The sequence below is a fragment of the Amia ocellicauda genome, unplaced genomic scaffold (genome assembly GCF_036373705.1).
Source record: "Amia ocellicauda isolate fAmiCal2 unplaced genomic scaffold, fAmiCal2.hap1 HAP1_SCAFFOLD_41, whole genome shotgun sequence".
Lineage (NCBI taxonomy): Eukaryota > Metazoa > Chordata > Actinopteri > Amiiformes > Amiidae > Amia > Amia ocellicauda.
The window spans coordinates 910,001-932,500 of record NW_027102981.1 but is presented as its reverse complement, the minus strand read 5'-3'; the positions used below and the strand labels follow the sequence as shown (position 1 = coordinate 932,500).

The following is a 22,500-nucleotide window of genomic DNA, read 5'->3' as shown; positions in this document are numbered from 1 at the left end:
ACGCAATTTCATCATTATTTCAGATTTGACTTCCCCAAATACACAGGCATACAATAGATCTTGTTCTCCAACGTAAACGGTCCCTAGTTACTAGGGTACATTCGTAAATAAATTGAGCATCATGGCTAGAAGTGACTAAATGTTGCCTAATCTTTCTCATCGAGAAATGACACAATTACAGCAACACAAAAAGGAACTCCACCGGACAAAGTTCAGTGCTCACAAGGAGCCTCATTCAACACACACGGTTCCATTCCCATTCATGCAAAGCACGAAAGTGTAAAACTTGGGAACATACTTGAGAGCAATGATCACATTCAATCTCAATCAAGGCACGGATGTGAATGCAACGGGATGAAATTACTGAAATGATGCCTGCCCTCGAACTGTGATGATGGACTACCCGACTCGCCAATAATATTGGCTTCTGGTGTATTGAAATACAGGAGCTGCTGGATTTGTGTGTTTTCTTACCCCCTCACCATAGTTTGTCAAATGTTTAAACAACTGAACTTATATTCAAGGTTTGTTTCTCTTCATATGTTTTACTGGTTTACATTTGTCTCAGCAACCTGTTGAATGATTCTTCTGCTTTCAAAACAAAATGACAACAGGATGAATGCACACACTTGAAAATATAATACATGCAATGTTATGCATCATAGTGATGCAACCTCCTTTCAGTTTCATACTGCATGTCAATTGATATCCTTACTGAAATGCACACCTTCTCAAGATTGCGCTTGACTGGCGTGTCAGGCACTCAATTACAGCTGTTTTATCAAGACAATGTGTTCGTTTTGTAAAATATAGTTCCGGTCTGGTGTGGCACCCCAGCTAACGCACAACGTTGCCACAACGTGGCATATTAGCAGGGACTGTCTGCGGCGCGCTGGTGTGTCCCGGGCTTTAGAGTAGAGAGACAGTTCAACTGTAAGTATGAACGGCAGAAACGGATATTGCCATCCCTTTAAGTAGAGCGTCAGGGACAGCCTCCCTGGCTTACGGCCATACTAGCCTGAATACGCCCGATCTCGTCCGATCTCGGAAGCTAAGCAGGCTCGGGCCTGGTCAGTACTTGGATGGGAGACCGCCTGGGAATACCAGGTGCTGTAAGCTTTTGCATCTTTTACACACCAGAGCGCGACAAATCACGAGTTTTAACTTTGGATACACGCAATTTCATCATTATTTCAGATTTGACTTCCCCAAATACACAGGCATACAATAGATCTTGTTCTCCAACGTAAACGGTCCCTAGTAACTAGGGTACATTCGTAAATAAATTGAGCATCATGGCTAGAAGTGACTAAATGTTGCCTAATCTTTCTCATCGAGAAATGACACAATTACAGCAACACAAAAAGGAACTCCACCGGACAAAGATCAGTGCTCACAAGGAGCCTCATTCAACACACACGGTTCCATTCCCATTCATGCAAAGCACGAAAGTGTAAAACTTGGGAACATACTTGAGAGCAAAGATCACATTCAATCTCATTCAAGGCACGGATGTGAATGCAACGGGATGAAATTACTGAAATGATGCCTGCCCTCGAACTGTGATGATGGACTACCCGACTCGCCAATAATATTGGGTTCTGGTGTATTGAAATACAGGAGCTGCTGGATTTGTGTGTTTTCTTACCCCCTCACCATAGTTTGTCAAATGTTTAAACAACTGAACTTATATTCAAGGTTTGTTTCTCTTCATATGTTTTACTGGTTTACATTTGTCTCAGCAACCTGTTGAATGATTCTTCTGCTTTCAAAACAAAATGACAACAGGATGAATGCACACACTTGAAAATACAATACATGCAATGTTATGCATCATAGTGATGCAACCTCCTTTCAGTTTCATACTGCATGTCAATTGAAATCCTTACTGAAATGCACACCTTCTCAAGATTGCGCTTGACTGGCGTGTCAGGCACTCAATTACAGCTGTTTTATCAAGACAAATGTGTTCGTTTTGTAAAATATAGTTCCGGTCTGGTGTGGCACCCCAGCTAACGCACAACGTTGCCACAACGTGGCATATTAGCAGGGACTGTCTGCGGCGCGCTGGTGTGTCCCGGGCTTTAGAGTAGAGAGACAGTTCAACTGTAAGTATGAACGGCAGAAACGGATATTGCCATCCCTTTAAATAGAGCGTCAGGGACAGCCTCCCTGGCTTACGGCCATACTAGCCTGAATACGCCCGATCTCGTCCGATCTCGGAAGCTAAGCAGGCTCGGGCCTGGTCAGTACTTGGATGGGAGACCGCCTGGGAATACCAGGTGCTGTAAGCTTTTGCATCTTTTACACAGCAGAGCGCGACAAATCACGAGTTTTAACTTTGGATACACGCAATTTCATCATTATTTCAGATTTGACTTCCCCAAATACACAGGCATACAATAGATCTTGTTCTCCAACGTAAACGGTCCCTAGTAACTAGGGTACATTCGTAAATAAATTGAGCATCATGGCTAGAAGTGACTAAATGTTGCCTAATCTTTCTCATCGAGAAATGACACAATTACAGCAACACAAAAAGGAACTCCACCGGACAAAGATCAGTGCTCACAAGGAGCCTCATTCAACACACACGGTTCCATTCCCATTCATGCAAAGCACGAAAGTGTAAAACTTGGGAACATACTTGAGAGCAAAGATCACATTCAATCTCATTCAAGGCACGGATGTGAATGCAACGGGATGAAATTACTGAAAAGATGCCTGCCCTCGAACTGTGATGATGGACTACCCGACTCGCCAATAATATTGGGTTCTGGTGTATTGAAATACAGGAGCTGCTGGATTTGTGTGTTTTCTTACCCCCTCACCATAGTTTGTCAAATGTTTAAACAACTGAACTTATATTCAAGGTTTGTTTCTCTTCATATGTTTTACTGGTTTACATTTGTCTCAGCAACCTGTTGAATGATTCTTCTGCTTTCAAAACAAAATGACAACAGGATGAATGCACACACTTGAAAATACAATACATGCAATGTTATGCATCATAGTGATGCAACCTCCTTTCAGTTTCATACTGCATGTCAATTGAAATCCTTACTGAAATGCACACCTTCTCAAGATTGCGCTTGACTGGCATGTCAGGCACTCAATTACAGCTGTATTATCAAGACAATGTGTTCGTTTTGTAATATATAGTTCCGGTCTGGTGTGGCACCCCAGCTAACGCACAACGTTGCCACAATGTTGCCACAACGTGGCGTGTTAGCAGGGACTGTCTGCGGCGCGCTGGTGTGTCCCGGGCTTTAGAGTAGAGAGACAGTTCAACTGTAAGTATGAACGGCAGAAACGGATATTGCCTTCCCTTTAAGTAGAGCGTCAGGGACAGCATTCATGGCTTACGGCCATACTAGCCTGAATACGCCCGATCTCGTCCGATCTCGGAAGCTAAGCAGGCTCGGGCCTGGTCAGTACTTGGATGGGAGACCGCCTGGGAATACCAGGTGCTGTAAGCTTTTGCATCTTTTACACACCAGAGCGCGACAAATCACGAGTTTTAACTTTGGATACACGCAATTTCATCATTATTTCAGATTTGACTTCCCCAAATACACAGGCATACAATAGATCTTGTTCTCCAACGTAAACGGTCCCTAGTAACTAGGGTACATTCGTAAATAAATTGAGCATCATGGCTAGAAGTGACTAAATGTTGCCTAATCTTTCTCATCGAGAAATGACACAATTACAGCAACACAAAAAGGAACTCCAACGGACAAAGTTCAGTGCTCACAAGGAGCCTCATTCAACACACACGGTTCCATTCCCATTCATGCAAAGCACGAAAGTGTAAAACTTGGGAACATACTTGAGAGCAAAGATCACATTCAATCTCATTCAAGGCACGGATGTGAATGCAACGGGATGAAATTACTGAAAAGATGCCTGCCCTCGAACTGTGATGATGGACTACCCGACTCGCCAATAATATTGGGTTCTGGTGTATTGAAATACAGGAGCTGCTGGATTTGTGTGTTTTCTTACCCCCTCACCATAGTTTGTCAAATGTTTAAACAACTGAACTTATATTCAAGGTTTGTTTCTCTTCATATGTTTTACTGGTTTACATTTGTCTCAGCAACCTGTTGAATGATTCTTCTGCTTTCAAAACAAAATGACAACAGGATGAATGCACACACTTGAAAATACAATACATGCAATGTTATGCATCATAGTGATGCAACCTCCTTTCAGTTTCATACTGCATGTCAATTGAAATCCTTACTGAAATGCACACCTTCTCAAGATTGCGCTTGACTGGCATGTCAGGCACTCAATTACAGCTGTATTATCAAGACAATGTGTTCGTTTTGTAAAATATAGTTCCGGTCTGGTGTGGCACCCCAGCTAACGCACAACGTTGCCACAATGTTGCCACAACGTGGCGTGTTAGCAGGGACTGTCTGCGGCGCGCTGGTGTGTCCCGGGCTTTAGAGTAGAGAGACAGTTCAACTGTAAGTATGAACGGCAGAAACGGATATTGCCTTCCCTTTAAGTAGAGCGTCAGGGACAGCATTTCTGGCTTACGGCCATACTAGCCTGAATACGCCCGATCTCGTCCGATCTCGGAAGCTAAGCAGGCTCGGGCCTGGTCAGTACTTGCATGGGAGACCGCCTGGGAATACCAGGTGCTGTAAGCTTTTGCATCTTTTACACACCAGAGGGCGACAAATCACGAGTTTTAACTTTGGATACACGCAATTTCATCATTATTTCAGATTTGACTTCCCCAAATACACAGGCATACAATAGATCTTGTTCTCCAACGTAAACGGTCCCTAGTAACTAGGGTACATTCGTAAATAAATTGAGCATCATGGCTAGAAGTGACTAAATGTTGCCTAATCTTTCTCATCGAGAAATGACACAATTACAGCAACACAAAAAGGAACTCCACCGGACAAAGTTCAGTGCTCACAAGGAGCCTCATTCAACACACACGGTTCCATTCCCATTCATGCAAAGCACGAAAGTGTAAAACTTGGGAACATACTTGAGAGCAAAGATTACATTCAATCTCATTCAAGGCACGGATGTGAATGCAACGGGATGAAATTACTGAAATGATGCCTGCCCTCGAACTGTGATGATGGACTACCCGACTCGCCAATAATATTGGGTTCTGGTGTATTGAAATACAGGAGCTGCTGGATTTGTGTGTTTTCTTACCCCCTCACCATAGTTTGTCAAATGTTTAAACAACTGAACTTATATTCAAGGTTTGTTTCTCTTCATATGTTTTACTGGTTTACATTTGTCTCAGCAACCTGTTGAATGATTCTTCTGCTTTCAAAACAAAATGACAACAGGATGAATGCACACACTTGAAAATACAATACATGCAATGTTATGCATCATAGTGATGCAACCTCCTTTCAGTTTCATACTGTATGTCAATTGAAATCCTTATTGAAATGCACACCTTCTCAAGATTGAGCTTGACTGGCGTGTCAGGCACTCAATTACAGCTGTATTATCAAGACAATGTGTTCGTATTGTAATATATAGTTCCGGTCTGGTGTGGCACCCCAGCTAACGCACAACGTTGCCACAATGTTGCCACAACGTGGCGTGTTAGCAGGGACTGTCTGCGGCGCGCTGGTGTGTCCCGGGCTTTAGAGTAGAGAGACAGTTCAACTGTAAGTATGAACGGCAGAAACGGATATTGCCTTCCCTTTAAGTAGAGCGTCAGGGACAGCCTCCCTGGCTTACGGCCATACTAGCCTGAATACGCCCGATCTCGTCCGATCTCGGAAGCTAAGCAGGCTCGGGCCTGGTCAGTACTTGGATGGGAGACCGCCTGGGAATACCAGGTGCTGTAAGATTTTGCATCTTTTACACACCAGAGCGCGACAAATCACGAGTTTTAACTTTGGATACACGCAATTTCATCATTATTTCAGATTTGACTTCCCCAAATACACAGGCATACAATAGATCTTGTTCTCCAACGTAAACGGTCCCTAGTAACTAGGGTACATTCGTAAATAAATTGAGCATCATGGCTAGAAGTGACTAAATGTTGCCTAATCTTTCTCATCGAGAAATGACACAATTACAGCAACACAAAAAGGAACTCCACCGGACAAAGATCAGTGCTCACAAGGAGCCTCATTCAACACACACGGTTCCATTCCAATTCATGTAAAGCACGAAAGTGTAAAACTTGGGAACATACTTGAGAGCAAAGATCACATTCAATCTCATTCAAGGCACGGATGTGAATGCAACGGGATGAAATTACTGAAATGATGCCTGCCCTCGAACTGTGATGATGGACTACCCGACTCGCCAATAATATTGGGTTCTGGTGTATTGAAATACAGGAGCTGCTGGATTTGTGTGTTTTCTTACCCCCTCACCATAGTTTGTCAAATGTTTAAACAACTGAACTTATATTCAAGGTTTGTTTCTCTTCATATGTTTTACTGGTTTACATTTGTCTCAGCAACCTGTTGAATGATTCTTCTGCTTTCAAAACAAAATGACAACAGGATGAATGCACACACTTGAAAATACAATACATGCAATGTTATGCATCATAGTGATGCAACCTCCTTTCAGTTTCATACTGCATGTCAATTGAAATCCTTACTGAAATGCACACCTTCTCAAGATTGCGCTTGACTGGCGTGTCAGGCACTCAATTACAGCTGTTTTATCAAGACAAATGTGTTCGTTTTGTAAAATATAGTTCCGGTCTGGTGTGGCACCCCAGCTAACGCACAACGTTGCCACAACGTGGCATATTAGCAGGGACTGTCTGCGGCGCGCTGGTGTGTCCCGGGCTTTAGAGTAGAGAGACAGTTCAACTGTAAGTATGAACGGCAGAAACGGATATTGCCTTCCCTTTAAGTAGAGCGTCAGGGACAGCCTCCCTGGCTTACGGCCATACTAGCCTGAATACGCCCGATCTCGTCCGATCTCGGAAGCTAAGCAGGCTCGGGCCTGGTCAGTACTTGGATGGGAGACCGCCTGGGAATACCAGGTGCTGTAAGCTTTTGCATCTTTTACACACCAGAGGGCGACAAATCACGAGTTTTAACTTTGGATACACGCAATTTCATCATTATTTCAGATTTGACTTCCCCAAATACACAGGCATACAATAGATCTTGTTCTCCAACGTAAACGGTCCCTAGTAACTAGGGTACATTCGTAAATAAATTGAGCATCATGGCAAGAAGTGACTAAATGTTGCCTAATCTTTCTCATCGAGAAATGACACAATTACAGCAACACAAGAAGGAACTCCACCGGACAAAGTTCAGTGCTCACAAGGAGCCTCATTCAACACACACGGTTCCATTCCCATTCATGCAAAGCACGAAAGTGTAAAACTTGGGAACATACTTGAGAGCAAAGATCACATTCAATCTCATTCAAGGCACGGATGTGAATGCAACGGGATGAAATTACTGAAATGATGCCTGCCCTCGAACTGTGATGATGGACTACCCGACTCGCCAATAATATTGGGTTCTGGTGTATTGAAATACAGGAGCTGCTGGATTTGTGTGTTTTCTTACCCCCTCACCATAGTTTGTCAAATGTTTAAACAACTGAACTTATATTCAAGGTTTGTTTCTCTTCATATGTTTTACTGGTTTACATTTGTCTCAGCAACCTGTTGAATGATTCTTCTGCTTTCAAAACAAAATGACAACAGGATGAATGCACACACTTGAAAATACAATACATGCAATGTTATGCATCATAGTGATGCAACCTCCTTTCAGTTTCATACTGCATGTCAATTGAAATCCTTACTGAAATGCACACCTTCTCAAGATTGCGCTTGACTGGCGTGTCAGGCACTCAATTACAGCTGTTTTATCAAGACAATGTGTTCGTTTTGTAATATATAGTTCCGGTCTGGTGTGGCACCCCAGCTAACGCACAACGTTGCCACAATGTTGCCACAACGTGGCGTGTTAGCAGGGACTGTCTGCGGCGCGCTGGTGTGTCCCGGGCTTTAGAGTAGAGAGACAGTTCAACTGTAAGTATGAACGGCAGAAACGGATATTGCCTTCCCTTTAAGTAGAGCGTCAGGGACAGCCTCCCTGGCTTACGGCCATACTAGCCTGAATACGCCCGATCTCGTCCGATCTCGGAAGCTAAGCAGGCTCGGGCCTGGTCAGTACTTGGATGGGAGACCGCCTGGGAATACCAGGTGCTGTAAGCTTTTGCATCTTTTACACACCAGAGCGCGACAAATCACGAGTTTTAACTTTGGATACACGCAATTTCATCATTATTTCAGATTTGACTTCCCCAAATACACAGGCATACAATAGATCTTGTTCTCCAACGTAAACGGTCCCTAGTAACTAGGGTACATTCGTAAATAAATTGAGCATCATGGCTAGAAGTGACTAAATGTTGCCTAATCTTTCTCATCGAGAAATGACACAATTACAGCAACACAAAAAGGAACTCCACCGGACAAAGTTCAGTGCTCACAAGGAGCCTCATTCAACACACACGGTTCCATTCCCATTCATGTAAAGCACGAAAGTGTAAAACTTGGGAACATACTTGAGAGCAAAGATCACATTCAATCTCATTCAAGGCACGGATGTGAATGCAACGGGATGAAATTACTGAAATGATGCCTGCCCTCGAACTGTGATGATGGACTACCCGACTCGCCAATAATATTGGGTTCTGGTGTATTGAAATACAGGAGCTGCTGGATTTGTGTGTTTTCTTACCCCCTCACCATAGTTTGTCAAATGTTTAAACAACTGAACTTATATTCAAGGTTTGTTTCTCTTCATATGTTTTACTGGTTTACATTTGTCTCAGCAACCTGTTGAATGATTCTTCTGCTTTCAAAACAAAATGACAACAGGATGAATGCACACACTTGAAAATACAATACATGCAATGTTATGCATCATAGTGATGCAACCTCCTTTCAGTTTCATACTGCATGTCAATTGAAATCCTTACTGAAATGCACACCTTCTCAAGATTGCGCTTGACTGGCGTGTCAGGCACTCAATTACAGCTGTTTTATCAAGACAAATGTGTTCGTTTTGTAAAATATAGTTCCGGTCTGGTGTGGCACCCCAGCTAACGCACAACGTTGCCACAACGTGGCATATTAGCAGGGACTGTCTGCGGCGCGCTGGTGTGTCCCGGGCTTTAGAGTAGAGAGACAGTTCAACTGTAAGTATGAACGGCAGAAACGGATATTGCCTTCCCTTTAAGTAGAGCGTCAGGGACAGCCTCCCTGGCTTACGGCCATACTAGCCTGAATACGCCCGATCTCGTCCGATCTCGGAAGCTAAGCAGGCTCGGGCCTGGTCAGTACTTGCATGGGAGACCGCCTGGGAATACCAGGTGCTGTAAGCTTTTGCATCTTTTACACACCAGAGGGCGACAAATCACGAGTTTTAACTTTGGATACACGCAATTTCATCATTATTTCAGATTTGACTTCCCCAAATACACAGGCATACAATAGATCTTGTTCTCCAACGTAAACGGTCCCTAGTAACTAGGGTACATTCGTAAATAAATTGAGCATCATGGCTAGAAGTGACTAAATGTTGCCTAATCTTTCTCATCGAGAAATGACACAATTACAGCAACACAAAAAGGAACTCCACCGGACAAAGTTCAGTGCTCACAAGGAGCTTCATTCAACACACACGGTTCCATTCCCATTCATGCAAAGCACGAAAGTGTAAAACTTGGGAACATACTTGAGAGCAAAGATCACATTCAATCTCATTCAAGGCACGGATGTGAATGCAACGGGATGAAATTACTGAAATGATGCCTGCCCTCGAACTGTGATGATGGACTACCCGACTCGCCAATAATATTGGGTTCTGGTGTATTGAAATACAGGAGCTGCTGGATTTGTGTGTTTTCTTACCCCCTCACCATAGTTTGTCAAATGTTTAAACAACTGAACTTATATTCAAGGTTTGTTTCTCTTCATATGTTTTACTGGTTTACATTTGTCTCAGCAACCTGTTGAATGATTCTTCTGCTTTCAAAACAAAATGACAACAGGATGAATGCACACACTTGAAAATACAATACATGCAATGTTATGCATCATAGTGATGCAACCTCCTTTCAGTTTCATACTGCATGTCAATTGAAATCCTTACTGAAATGCACACCTTCTCAAGATTGCACTTGACTGGCGTGTCAGGCACTCAATTACAGCTGTTTTATCAAGACAATGTGTTCGTTTTGTAATATATAGTTCCGGTCTGGTGTGGCACCCCAGCTAACGCACAACGTTGCCACAACGTTTCGTGTTAGCAGGGACTGTCTGCGGCGCGCTGGTGTGTCCCGGACTTTAGAGTAGAGAGACAGTTCAATTGCAAGTATGAGCGGAAGAAACGGATATTGCCTTCCCTTTAAGTAGGGCGTCAGGGACAGCCTCCCTGGCTTACGGCCATACTAGCCTGAATACGCCCGATCTCGTCCGATCTCGGAAGCTAAGCAGGCTCGGGCCTGGTCAGTACTTGGATGGGAGACTGCCTGGGAATACCAGGTGCTGTAAGCTTTTGCATCTTTTACACACCAGAGGGCGACAAATCACGAGTTTTAACTTTGGATACACGCAATTTCATCATTATTTCAGATTTGACTTCCCCAAATACACAGGCATAGAATAGATCTTGTTCTCCAACGTAAACGGTCCCTAGAAACTAGTGTACATTCGTAAATAAATTGAGCATCATGGCTAGAAGTGACTAAATGTTGCCTAATCTTTCTCATCGAGAAATGACACAATTACAGCAACACAAAAAGGAACTCCACCGGACAAAGTTCAGTGCTCACAAGGAGCCTCATTCAACACACACGGTTCCATTCCCATTCATGCAAAGCACGAAAATGTAAAACTTGGGAACATACTTGAGAGCAAAGATCACATTCAATCTCATTCAAGGCACGGATGTGAATGCAACGGGATGAAATTACTGAAATGATGCCTGCCCTCGAACTGTGATGATGGACTACCCGACTCGCCAATAATATTGGGTTCTGGTGTATTGAAATACAGGAGCTGCTGGATTTGTGTGTTTTCTTACCCCCTCACCATAGTTTGTCAAATGTTTAAACAACTGAACTTATATTCAAGGTTTGTTTCTCTTCATATGTTTTACTGGTTTACATTTGTCTCAGCAACCTGTTGAATGATTCTTCTGCTTTCAAAACAAAATGACAACAGGATGAATGCACACACTTGAAAATACAATACATGCAATGTTATGCATCATAGTGATGCAACCTCCTTTCAGTTTCATACTGCATGTCAATTGAAATCCTTACTGAAATGCACACCTTCTCAAGATTGCGCTTGACTGGCGTGTCAGGCACTCAATTACAGCTGTTTTATCAAGAGAATGTGTTCGTTTTGTAATATATATTTCCGGTCTGGTGTGGCACCCCAGCTAACGCACAACGTTGCCACAATGTTGCCACAACGTGGCGTGTTAGCAGGGACTGTCTGCGGCGCGCTGGTGTGTCCCGGGCTTTAGAGTAGAGAGACAGTTCAACTGTAAGTATGAACGGCAGAAACGGATATTGCCTTCCCTTTAAGTAGAGCGTCAGGGACAGCCTCCCTGGCTTACGGCCATACTAGCCTGAATACGCCCGATCTCGTCCGATCTCGGAAGCTAAGCAGGCTCGGGCCTGGTCAGTACTTGGATGGGAGACCGCCTGGGAATACCAGGTGCTGTAAGCTTTTGCATCTTTTACACACCAGAGGGCGACAAATCACAAGTTTTAACTTTGGATACACGCAATTTCATCATTATTTCATATTTGACTTCCCCAAATACACAGGCATACAATAGATCTTGTTCTCCAACGTAAACGGTCCCTAGTAACTAGGGTACATTCATAAATAAATTGAGCATCATGGCTAGAAGTGACTAAATGTTGCCTAATCTTTCTCATCGAGAAATGACACAATTACAGCAACACAAAAAGGAACTCCACCGGACAAAGTTCAGTGCTCACAAGGAGCCTCATTCAACACACATGGTTCCATTCCCATTCATGCAAAGCACGAAAGTGTAAAACTTGGGAACATACTTGAGAGCAAAGATCACATTCAATCTCATTCAAGGCACGGATGTGAATGCAACGGGATGAAATTACTGAAATGATGCCTGCCCTCGAACTGTGATGATGGACTACCCGACTCGCCAATAATATTGGGTTCTGGTGTATTGAAATACAGGAGCTGCTGGATTTGTGTGTTTTCTTACCCCCTCACCATAGTTTGTCAAATGTTTAAACAACTGAACTTATATTCAAGGTTTGTTTCTCTTCATATGTTTTACTGGTTTACATTTGTCTCAGCAACCTGTTGAATGATTCTTCTGCTTTCAAAACAAAATGACAACAAGATGAATGCACACACTTGAAAATACAATACATGCAATGTTATGCATCATAGTGATGCAACCTCCTTTCAGTTTCATACTGCATGTCAATTGAAATCCTTACTGAAATGCACACCTTCTCAAGATTGCGCTTGACTGGCGTGTCAGGCACTCAATTACAGCTGTTTTATCAAGACAAATGTGTTCGTTTTGTAAAATATAGTTCCGGTCTGGTGTGGCACCCCAGCTAACGCACAACGTTGCCACAACGTGGCATATTAGCAGGGACTGTCTGCGGCGCGCTGGTGTGTCCCGGGCTTTAGAGTAGAGAGACAGTTCAACTGTAAGTATGAACGGCAGAAACGGATATTGCCATCCCTTTAAGTAGAGCGTCAGGGACAGCCTCCCTGGCTTACGGCCATACTAGCCTGAATACGCCCGATCTCGTCCGATCTCGGAAGCTAAGCAGGCTCGGGCCTGGTCAGTACTTGGATGGGAGACCGCCTGGGAATACCAGGTGCTGTAAGCTTTTGCATCTTTTACACACCAGAGCGCGACAAATCACGAGTTTTAACTTTGGATACACGCAATTTCATCATTATTTCAGATTTGACTTCCCCAAATACACAGGCATACAATAGATCTTGTTCTCCAACGTAAACGGTCCCTAGTAACTAGGGTACATTCGTAAATAAATTGAGCATCATGGCTAGAAGTGACTAAATGTTGCCTAATCTTTCTCATCGAGAAATGACACAATTACAGCAACACAAAAAGGAACTCCACCGGACAAAGATCAGTGCTCACAAGGAGCCTCATTCAACACACACGGTTCCATTCCCATTCATGCAAAGCACGAAAGTGTAAAACTTGGGAACATACTTGAGAGCAAAGATCACATTCAATCTCATTCAAGGCACGGATGTGAATGCAACGGGATGAAATTACTGAAAAGATGCCTGCCCTCGAACTGTGATGATGGACTACCCGATTCGCCAATAATATTGGGTTCTGGTGTATTGAAATACAGGAGCTGCTGGATTTGTGTGTTTTCTTACCCCCTCACCATAGTTTGTCAAATGTTTAAACAACTGAACTTATATTCAAGGTTTGTTTCTCTTCATATGTTTTACTGGTTTACATTTGTCTCAGCAACCTGTTGAATGATTCTTCTGCTTTCAAAACAAAATGACAACAGGATGAATGCACACACTTGAAAATACAATACATGCAATGTTATGCATCATAGTGATGCAACCTCCTTTCAGTTTCATACTGCATGTCAATTGAAATCCTTACTGAAATGCACACCTTCTCAAGATTGCGCTTGACTGGCATGTCAGGCACTCAATTACAGCTGTATTATCAAGACAATGTGTTCGTTTTGTAAAATATAGTTCCGGTCTGGTGTGGCACCCCAGCTAACGCACAACGTTGCCACAATGTTGCCACAACGTTTCGTGTTAGCAGGGACTGTCTGCGGCGCGCTGGTGTGTCCCGGACTTTAGAGTAGAGAGACAGTTAATTTGCAAGTATGAGCGGCAGAAACGGATATTGCCTTCCCTTTAAGTAGAGCGTCAGGGACAGCCTCCCTGGCTTACGGCCATACTAGCCTGAATACGCCCGATCTCGTCCGATCTCGGAAGCCAAGCAGGCTCGGGCCTGGTCAGTACTTGGATGGGAGATCGCCTGGGAATACCAGGTGCTGTAAGCTTTTGCATCTTTTACACACCAGAGGGCGACAAATCACGAGTTTTAACTTTGGATACACGCAATTTCATCATTATTTCAGATTTGACTTCCCCAAATACACAGGCATACAATAGATCTTGTTCTCCAACGTAAACGGTCCCTAGTAACTAGGGTACATTCGTAAATAAATTGAGCATCATGGCTAGAAGTGACTAAATGTTGCCTAATCTTTCTCATCGAGAAATGACACAATTACAGCAACACAAAAAGGAACTCCACCGGACAAAGATCAGTGCTCACAAGGAGCCTCATTCAACACACACGGTTCCATTCCCATTCATGCAAAGCACGAAAGTGTAAAACTTGGGAACATACTTGAGAGCAAAGATCACATTCAATCTCATTCAAGGCACGGATGTGAATGCAACGGGATGAAATTACTGAAAAGATGCCTGCCCTCGAACTGTGATGATGGACTACCCGACTCGCCAATAATATTGGGTTCTGGTGTATTGAAATACAGGAGCTGCTGGATTTGTGTGTTTTCTTACCCCCTCACCATAGTTTGTCAAATGTTTAAACAACTGAACTTATATTCAAGGTTTGTTTCTCTTCATATGTTTTACTGGTTTACATTTGTCTCAGCAACCTGTTGAATGATTCTTCTGCTTTCAAAACAAAATGACAACAGGATGAATGCACACACTTGAAAATACAATACATGCAATGTTATGCATCATAGTGATGCAACCTCCTTTCAGTTTCATACTGCATGTCAATTGAAATCCTTACTGAAATGCACACCTTCTCAAGATTGCGCTTGACTGGCATGTCAGGCACTCAATTACAGCTGTATTATCAAGACAATGTGTTCGTTTTGTAAAATATAGTTCCGGTCTGGTGTGGCACCCCAGCTAACGCACAACGTTGCCACAATGTTGCCACAACGTGGCGTGTTAGCAGGGACTGTCTGCGGCGCGCTGGTGTGTCCCGGGCTTTAGAGTAGAGAGACAGTTCAACTGTAAGTATGAACGGCAGAAACGGATATTGCCTTCCCTTTAAGTAGAGCGTCAGGGACAGCATTCCTGGCTTACGGCCATACTAGTCTGAATACGCCCGATCTCGTCCGATCTCGGAAGCTAAGCAGGCTCGGGCCTGGTCAGTACTTGCATGGGAGACCGCCTGGGAATACCAGGTGCTCTAAGCTTTTGCATCTTTTACACACCAGAGGGCGACAAATCACGAGTTTTAACTTTGGATACACGCAATTTCATCATTATTTCAGATTTGACTTCCCCAAATACACAGGCATACAATAGATCTTGTTCTCCAACGTAAACGGTCCCTAGTAACTAGGGTACATTCGTAAATAAATTGAGCATCATGGCTAGAAGTGACTAAATGTTGCCTAATCTTTCTCATCGAGAAATGACACAATTACAGCAACACAAAAAGGAACTCCACCGGACAAAGTTCAGTGCTCACAAGGAGCCTCATTCAACACACACGGTTCCATTCCCATTCATGCAAAGCACGAAAGTGTAAAACTTGGGAACATACTTGAGAGCAAAGATCACATTCAATCTCATTCAAGGCACGGATGTGAATGCAACGGGATGAAATTACTGAAATGATGCCTGCCCTCGAACTGTGATGATGGACTACCCGACTCGCCAATAATATTGGGTTCTGGTGTATTGAAATACAGGAGCTGCTGGATTTGTGTGTTTTCTTACCCCCTCACCATAGTTTGTCAAATGTTTAAACAACTGAACTTATATTCAAGGTTTGTTTCTCTTCATATGTTTTACTGGTTTACATTTGTCTCAGCAACCTGTTGAATGATTCTTCTGCTTTCAAAACAAAATGACAACAGGATGAATGCACACACTTGAAAATACAATACATGCAATGTTATGCATCATAGTGATGCAACCTCCTTTCAGTTTCATACTGCATGTCAATTGAAATCCTTACTGAAATGCACACCTTCTCAAGATTGCGCTTGACTGGCGTGTCAGGCACTCAATTACAGCTGTATTATCAAGACAATGTGTTCGTTTTGTAATATATAGTTCCGGTCTGGTGTGGCACCCCAGCTAACGCACAACGTTGCCACAATGTTGCCACAACGTGGCGTGTTAGCAGGGACTGTCTGCGGCGCGCTGGTGTGTCCCGGGCTTTAGAGTAGAGAGACAGTTCAACTGTAAGTATGAACGGCGGAAATGAATATTGCCTTCCCTTTAAGTAGAGCGTCAGGGACAGCCTCCATGGCTTACGGCCATACTAGCCTGAATACGCCCGATCTCGTCCGATCTCGGAAACTAAGCAGGCTCGGGCCTGGTCAGTACTTGCATGGGAGACCGCCTGGGAATACCAGGTGCTGTAAGCTTTTGCATCTTTTACACACCAGAGGGCGACAAATCACTAGTTTTAACTTTGGATACACGCAATTTCATCATTATTTCAGATTTGACTTCCCCAAATACACAGGCATACAATAGATCTTGTTCTCCAACGTAAACGGTCCCTAGTAACTAGGGTACATTCGTAAATAAATTGAGCATCATGGCTAGAAGTGACTAAATGTTGCCTAATCTTTCTCATCGAGAAATGACACAATTACAGCAACACAAAAAGGAACTCCACCGGACAAAGTTCAGTGCTCACAAGGAGCCTCATTCAACACACACGGTTCCATTCCCATTCATGCAAAGCACGAAAGTGTAAAACTTGGGAACATACTTGAGAGCAAAGATCACATTCAATCTCATTCAAGGCACGGATGAGAATGCAACGGGATGAAATTACTGAAATGATGCCTGCCCTCGAACTGTGATGATGGACTACCCGACTCGCCAATAATATTGGGTTCTGGTGTATTGAAATACAGGAGCTGCTGGATTTGTGTGTTTTCTTACCCCCTCACCATAGTTTGTCAAATGTTTAAACAACTGAACTTATATTCAAGGTTTGTTTCTCTTCATATGTTTTACTGGTTTACATTTGTCTCAGCAACCTGTTGAATGATTCTTCTGCTTTCAAAACAAAATGACAACAGGATGAATGCACACACTTGAAAATACAATACATGCAATGTTATGCATCATAGTGATGCAACCTCCTTTCAGTTTCATACTGCATGTCAATTGAAATCCTTACTGAAATGCACACCTTCTCAAGATTGCGCTTGACTGGCGTGTCAGGCACTCAATTACAGCTGTTTTATCAATACAATGTGTTCGTTTTGTAATATATAGTTCCGGTCTGGTGTGGCACCCCAGCTAACGCACAACGTTGCCACAATGTTGCCACAACGTTTCGTGTTAGCAGGGACTGTCTGCGGCGCGCTGGTGTGTCCCGGACTTTAGAGTAGAGAGACAGTTAATTTGCAAGTATGAGCGGCAGAAACGGATATTGCCTTCCCTTTAAGTAGAGCGTCAGGGACAGCCTCCCTGGCTTACGGCCATACTAGCCTGAATACGCCCGATCTCGTCCGATCTCGGAAGCCAAGCAGGCTCGGGCCTGGTCAGTACTTGGATGGGAGACCGCCTGGGAATACCAGGTGCTGTAAGCTTTTGCATCTTTTACACACCAGAGGGCGACAAATCACGAGTTTTAACTTTGGATACACGCAATTTCATCATTATTTCAGATTTGACTTCCCCAAATACACAGGCATACAATAGATCTTGTTCTCCAACGTAAACGGTCCCTAGTAACTAGGGTACATTCGTAAATAAATTGAGCATCATGGCTAGAAGTGACTAAATGTTGCCTAATCTTTCTCATCGAGAAATGACACAATTACAGCAACACAAAAAGGAACTCCACCGGACATAGTTCAGTGCTCACAAGGAGCTTCATTCAACACACACGGTTCCATTCCCATTCATGCAAAGCACGAAAGTGTAAAACTTGGGAACATACTTGAGAGCAAAGATCACATTCAATCTCATTCAAGGCACGGATGTGAATGCAACGGGATGAAATTACTGAAATGATGCCTGCCCTCGAACTGTGATGATGGACTACCCGACTCGCCAATAATATTGGGTTCTGGTGTATTGAAATACAGGAGCTGCTGGATTTGTGTGTTTTCTTACCCCCTCACCATAGTTTGTCAAATGTTTAAACAACTGAACTTATATTCAAGGTTTGTTTCTCTTCATATGTTTTACTGGTTTACATTTGTCTCAGCAACCTGTTGAATGATTCTTCTGCTTTCAAAACAAAATGACAACAGGATGAATGCACACACTTGAAAATACAATACATGCAATGTTATGCATCATAGTGATGCAACCTCCTTTCAGTTTCATACTGCATGTCAATTGAAATCCTTACTGAAATGCACACCTTCTCAAGATTGCGCTTGACTGGCGTGTCAGGCACTCAATTACAGCTGTTTTATCAAGACAATGTGTTCGTTTTGTAATATATAGTTCCGGTCTGGTGTGGCACCCCAGCTAACGCACAACGTTGCCACAACGTTTCGTGTTAGCAGGGACTGTCTGCGGCGCGCTGGTGTGTCCCGGACTTTAGAGTAGAGAGACTGTTCAATTGCAAGTATGAGCGGCAGAAACGGATATTGCCTTCCCTTTAAGTAGAGGGTCAGGGACAGCCTCCCTGGCTTACGGCCATACTAGCCTGAATACGCCCGATCTCGTCCGATCTCGGAAGCTAAGCAGGCTCGGGCCTGGTCAGTACTTGCATGGGAGACCGCCTGGGAATACCAGGTGCTGTAAGCTTTTGCATCTTTTACACACCAGAGGGCGACAAATCACGAGTTTTAACTTTGGATACACGCAATTTCATCATTATTTCAGATTTGACTTCCCCAAATACACAGGCATAGAATAGATCTTGTTCTCCAACGTAAACGGTCCCTAGTAACTAGTGTACATTCGTAAATAAATTGAGCATCATGGCTAGAAGTGACTAAATGTTGCCTAATCTTTCTCATCGAGAAATGACACAATTACAGCAACACAAAAAGGAACTCCACCGGACAAAGTTCAGTGCTCACAAGGAGCCTCATTCAACACACACGGTTCCATTCCCATTCATGCAAAGCACGAAAGTGTAAAACTTGGGAACATACTTGAGAGCAAAGATCACATTCAATCTCATTCAAGGCACGGATGTGAATGCAACGGGATGAAATTACTGAAATGATGCCTGCCCTCGAACTGTGATGATGGACTACCCGACTCGCCAATAATATTGGGTTCTGGTGTATTGAAATACAGGAGCTGCTGGATTTGTGTGTTTTCTTACCCCCTCACCATAGTTTGTCAAATGTTTAAACAACTGAACTTATATTCAAGGTTTGTTTCTCTTCATATGTTTTACTGGTTTACATTTGTCTCAGCAACCTGTTGAATGATTCTTCTGCTTTCAAAACAAAATGACAACAGGATGAATGCACACACTTGAAAATACAATACATGCAATGTTATGCATCATAGTGATGCAACCTCCTTTCAGTTTCATACTGCATGTCAATTGAAATCCTTACTGAAATGCACACCTTCTCAAGATTGCGCTTGACTGGCGTGTCAGGCACTCAATTACAGCTGTTTTATCAAGACAATGTGTTCGTTTTGTAATATATAGTTCCGGTCTGGTGTGGCACCCCAGCTAACGCACAACGTTGCCACAACGTTTCGTGTTAGCAGGGACTGTCTGCGGCGCGCTGGTGTGTCCCGGACTTTAGAGTAGAGAGACAGTTCAATTGCAAGTATGAGCGGCAGAAACGGATATTGCCTTCCCTTTAAGTAGAGGGTCAGGGACAGCCTCCCTGGCTTACGGCCATACTAGCCTGAATACGCCCGATCTCGTCCGATCTCGGAAGCTAAGCAGGCTCGGGCCTGGTCAGTACTTGCATGGGAGACCGCCTGGGAATACCAGGTGCTGTAAGCTTTTGCATCTTTTACACACCAGAGGGCGACAAATCACGAGTTTTAACTTTGGATACACGCAATTTCATCATTATTTCAGATTTGACTTCCCCAAATACACAGGCATAGAATAGATCTTGTTCTCCAACGTAAACGGTCCCTAGTAACTAGTGTACATTCGTAAATAAATTGAGCAACATGGCTAGAAGTGACTAAATGTTGCCTAATCTTTCTCATCGAGAAATGACACAATTACAGCAACACAAAAAGGAACTCCACCGGACAAAGTTCAGTGCTCACAAGGAGCCTCATTCAACACACACGGTTCCATTCCCATTCATGCAAAGCACGAAAGTGTAAAACTTGGGAAAATACTTGAGAGCAAAGATCACATTCAATCTCATTCAAGGCACGGATGTGAATGCAACGGGATGAAATTACTGAAATGATGCCTGCCCTCGAACTGTGATGATGGACTACCCGACTCGCCAATAATATTGGGTTCTGGTGTATTGAAATACAGGAGCTGCTGGATTTGTGTGTTTTCTTACCCCCTCACCATAGTTTGTCAAATGTTTAAACAACTGAACTTATATTCAAGGTTTGTTTCTCTTCATTTGTTTTACTGGTTTACATTTGTCTCAGCAACCTGTTGAATGATTCTTCTGCTTTCAAAACAAAATGACAACAGGATGAATGCACACACTTGAAAATACAATACATGCAATGTTATGCATCATAGTGATGCAACCTCCTTTCAGTTTCATACTGCATGTCAATTGAAATCCTTACTGAAATGCACACCTTCTCAAGATTGCGCTTGACTGGCGTGTCAGGCACTCAATTAAAGCTGTTTTATCAAGAGAATGTGTTCGTTTTGTAAAATATATTTCCGGTCTGGTGTGGCACCCCAGCTAACGCACAACGTTGCCACAATGTTGCCACAACGTGGCGTGTTAGCAGGGACTGTCTGCGGCGCGCTGGTGTGTCCCGGGCTTTAGAGTAGAGAGACAGTTCAACTGTAAGTATGAACGGCAGAAACGGATATTGCCTTCCCTTTAAGTAGAGCGTCAGGGACAGCCTCCCTGGCTTACGGCCATACTAGCCTGAATACGCCCGATCTCGTCCGATCTCGTCCGATCTCGGAAGCTAAGCAGGCTCAGGCCTGGTCAGTACTTGGATGGGAGACCGCCTGGGAATACCAGGAGCTGCAAGCTTTTGCATCTTTTACACACCAGAGGGCGACAAATCACGAGTTTTAACTTTGGATACACGCAATTTCATCATTATTTCAGATTTGACTTCCCCAAATACACAGGCATACAATAGATCTTGTTCTCCAACGTAAACGGTCCCTAGTAACTAGGGTACATTCATAAATAAATTGAGCATCATGGCTAGAAGTGACTAAATGTTGCCTAATCTTTCTCATCGAGAAATGACACAATTACAGCAACACAAAAAGGAACTCCACCGGACAAAGTTCAGTGCTCACAAGGAGCCTCATTCAACACACACGGTTCCATTCCCATTCATGCAAAGCACGAAAGTGTAAAACTTGGGAACATACTTGAGAGCAAAGATCACATTCAATCTCATTCAAGGCACGGATGTGAATGCAACGGGATGAAATTACTGAAATGATGCCTGCCCTCGAACTGTGATGATGGACTACCCGACTCGCCAATAATATTGGGTTCTGGTGTATTGAAATACAGGAGCTGCTGGATTTGTGTGTTTTCTTACCCCCTCACCATAGTTTGTCAAATGTTTAAACAACTGAACTTATATTCAAGGTTTGTTTCTCTTCATATGTTTTACTGGTTTACATTTGTCTCAGCAACCTGTTGAATGATTCTTCTGCTTTCAAAACAAAATGACAACAGGATGAATGCACACACTTGAAAATACAATACATGCAATGTTATGCATCATAGTGATGCAACCTCCTTTCAGTTTCATACTGCATGTCAATTGAAATCCTTACTGAAATGCACACCTTCTCAAGATTGCGCTTGACTGGCGTGTCAGGCACTCAATTACAGCTGTTTTATCAAGACAATGTGTTCGTTTTGTAATATATAGTTCCGGTCTGGTGTGGCACCCCAGCTAACGCACAACGTTGCCACAACGTTTCGTGTTAGCAGGGACTGTCTGCGGCGCGCTGGTGTGTCCCGGACTTTAGAGTAGAGAGACAGTTCAACTGCAAGTATGAGCGGCAGAAACGGATATTGCCTTCCCTTTAAGTAGAGCGTCAGGGACAGCCTCTCTGGCTTACGGCCATACTAGCCTGAATACGCCCGATCTCGTCCGATCTCGGAAGCTAAGCAGGCTCGGGCCTGGTCAGTACTTGGATGGGAGACCGCCTGGGAATACCAGGTGCTGTAAGCTTTTGCATCTTTTACACACCAGAGGGCGACAAATCACGAGTTTTAACTTTGGATACACGCAATTTCATCATTATTTCAGATTTGACTTCCCCAAATACACAGGCATACAATAGATCTTGTTCTCCA

At 43.5% G+C, this 22,500-nt stretch overlaps 18 non-coding genes and 1 pseudogene across 18 annotated transcripts; all 19 read left to right on the top strand.

The window, feature by feature from the left end:
* Positions 1-1,000: 1,000 nt before the first annotated feature.
* LOC136735662 (5S ribosomal RNA) lies at positions 1,001-1,119 on the top strand. Its single transcript, XR_010811196.1, has one exon. It is a non-coding gene; the product is annotated as a 5S ribosomal RNA (ribosomal RNA).
* Positions 1,120-2,175: 1,056 nt separating this feature from the next.
* On the top strand, positions 2,176-2,294 carry LOC136735660 (5S ribosomal RNA). Its single transcript, XR_010811194.1, has one exon. It is a non-coding gene; the product is annotated as a 5S ribosomal RNA (ribosomal RNA).
* Positions 2,295-3,360: 1,066 nt separating this feature from the next.
* On the top strand, positions 3,361-3,479 carry LOC136735659 (5S ribosomal RNA). Its single transcript, XR_010811193.1, has one exon. It is a non-coding gene; the product is annotated as a 5S ribosomal RNA (ribosomal RNA).
* Positions 3,480-4,545: 1,066 nt separating this feature from the next.
* Positions 4,546-4,664, top strand: LOC136735875 (5S ribosomal RNA). Its single transcript, XR_010811401.1, has one exon. It is a non-coding gene; the product is annotated as a 5S ribosomal RNA (ribosomal RNA).
* A 1,066-nt stretch (positions 4,665-5,730) lies between these two features.
* LOC136735957 (5S ribosomal RNA) lies at positions 5,731-5,849 on the top strand. The gene has a single exon (XR_010811484.1). It is a non-coding gene; the product is annotated as a 5S ribosomal RNA (ribosomal RNA).
* Positions 5,850-6,905: 1,056 nt separating this feature from the next.
* Positions 6,906-7,024, top strand: LOC136735658 (5S ribosomal RNA). Its single transcript, XR_010811192.1, has one exon. It is a non-coding gene; the product is annotated as a 5S ribosomal RNA (ribosomal RNA).
* Positions 7,025-8,090: 1,066 nt separating this feature from the next.
* LOC136735657 (5S ribosomal RNA) lies at positions 8,091-8,209 on the top strand. The gene has a single exon (XR_010811191.1). It is a non-coding gene; the product is annotated as a 5S ribosomal RNA (ribosomal RNA).
* Positions 8,210-9,265: 1,056 nt separating this feature from the next.
* Positions 9,266-9,384, top strand: LOC136735874 (5S ribosomal RNA). Its single transcript, XR_010811400.1, has one exon. It is a non-coding gene; the product is annotated as a 5S ribosomal RNA (ribosomal RNA).
* A 1,055-nt stretch (positions 9,385-10,439) lies between these two features.
* Positions 10,440-10,558, top strand: LOC136735921 (5S ribosomal RNA). Its single transcript, XR_010811448.1, has one exon. It is a non-coding gene; the product is annotated as a 5S ribosomal RNA (ribosomal RNA).
* Positions 10,559-11,624: 1,066 nt separating this feature from the next.
* On the top strand, positions 11,625-11,743 carry LOC136735656 (5S ribosomal RNA). The gene has a single exon (XR_010811190.1). It is a non-coding gene; the product is annotated as a 5S ribosomal RNA (ribosomal RNA).
* Positions 11,744-12,799: 1,056 nt separating this feature from the next.
* On the top strand, positions 12,800-12,918 carry LOC136735655 (5S ribosomal RNA). Its single transcript, XR_010811189.1, has one exon. It is a non-coding gene; the product is annotated as a 5S ribosomal RNA (ribosomal RNA).
* A 1,066-nt stretch (positions 12,919-13,984) lies between these two features.
* On the top strand, positions 13,985-14,103 carry LOC136735149 (5S ribosomal RNA). Its single transcript, XR_010810772.1, has one exon. It is a non-coding gene; the product is annotated as a 5S ribosomal RNA (ribosomal RNA).
* Positions 14,104-15,169: 1,066 nt separating this feature from the next.
* Positions 15,170-15,288, top strand: LOC136735369 (5S ribosomal RNA). Its single transcript, XR_010810980.1, has one exon. It is a non-coding gene; the product is annotated as a 5S ribosomal RNA (ribosomal RNA).
* Positions 15,289-16,354: 1,066 nt separating this feature from the next.
* Positions 16,355-16,473, top strand: LOC136735275 (5S ribosomal RNA). Its single transcript, XR_010810892.1, has one exon. It is a non-coding gene; the product is annotated as a 5S ribosomal RNA (ribosomal RNA).
* A 1,066-nt stretch (positions 16,474-17,539) lies between these two features.
* On the top strand, positions 17,540-17,658 carry LOC136735837 (5S ribosomal RNA). Its single transcript, XR_010811363.1, has one exon. It is a non-coding gene; the product is annotated as a 5S ribosomal RNA (ribosomal RNA).
* Positions 17,659-18,713: 1,055 nt separating this feature from the next.
* LOC136735873 (5S ribosomal RNA) lies at positions 18,714-18,832 on the top strand. Its single transcript, XR_010811399.1, has one exon. It is a non-coding gene; the product is annotated as a 5S ribosomal RNA (ribosomal RNA).
* A 1,055-nt stretch (positions 18,833-19,887) lies between these two features.
* LOC136735871 (5S ribosomal RNA) lies at positions 19,888-20,006 on the top strand. Its single transcript, XR_010811397.1, has one exon. It is a non-coding gene; the product is annotated as a 5S ribosomal RNA (ribosomal RNA).
* Positions 20,007-21,072: 1,066 nt separating this feature from the next.
* LOC136735434 (uncharacterized) lies at positions 21,073-21,201 on the top strand (annotated as a pseudogene).
* A 1,055-nt stretch (positions 21,202-22,256) lies between these two features.
* LOC136735654 (5S ribosomal RNA) lies at positions 22,257-22,375 on the top strand. The gene has a single exon (XR_010811188.1). It is a non-coding gene; the product is annotated as a 5S ribosomal RNA (ribosomal RNA).
* Positions 22,376-22,500: the final 125 nt, after the last annotated feature.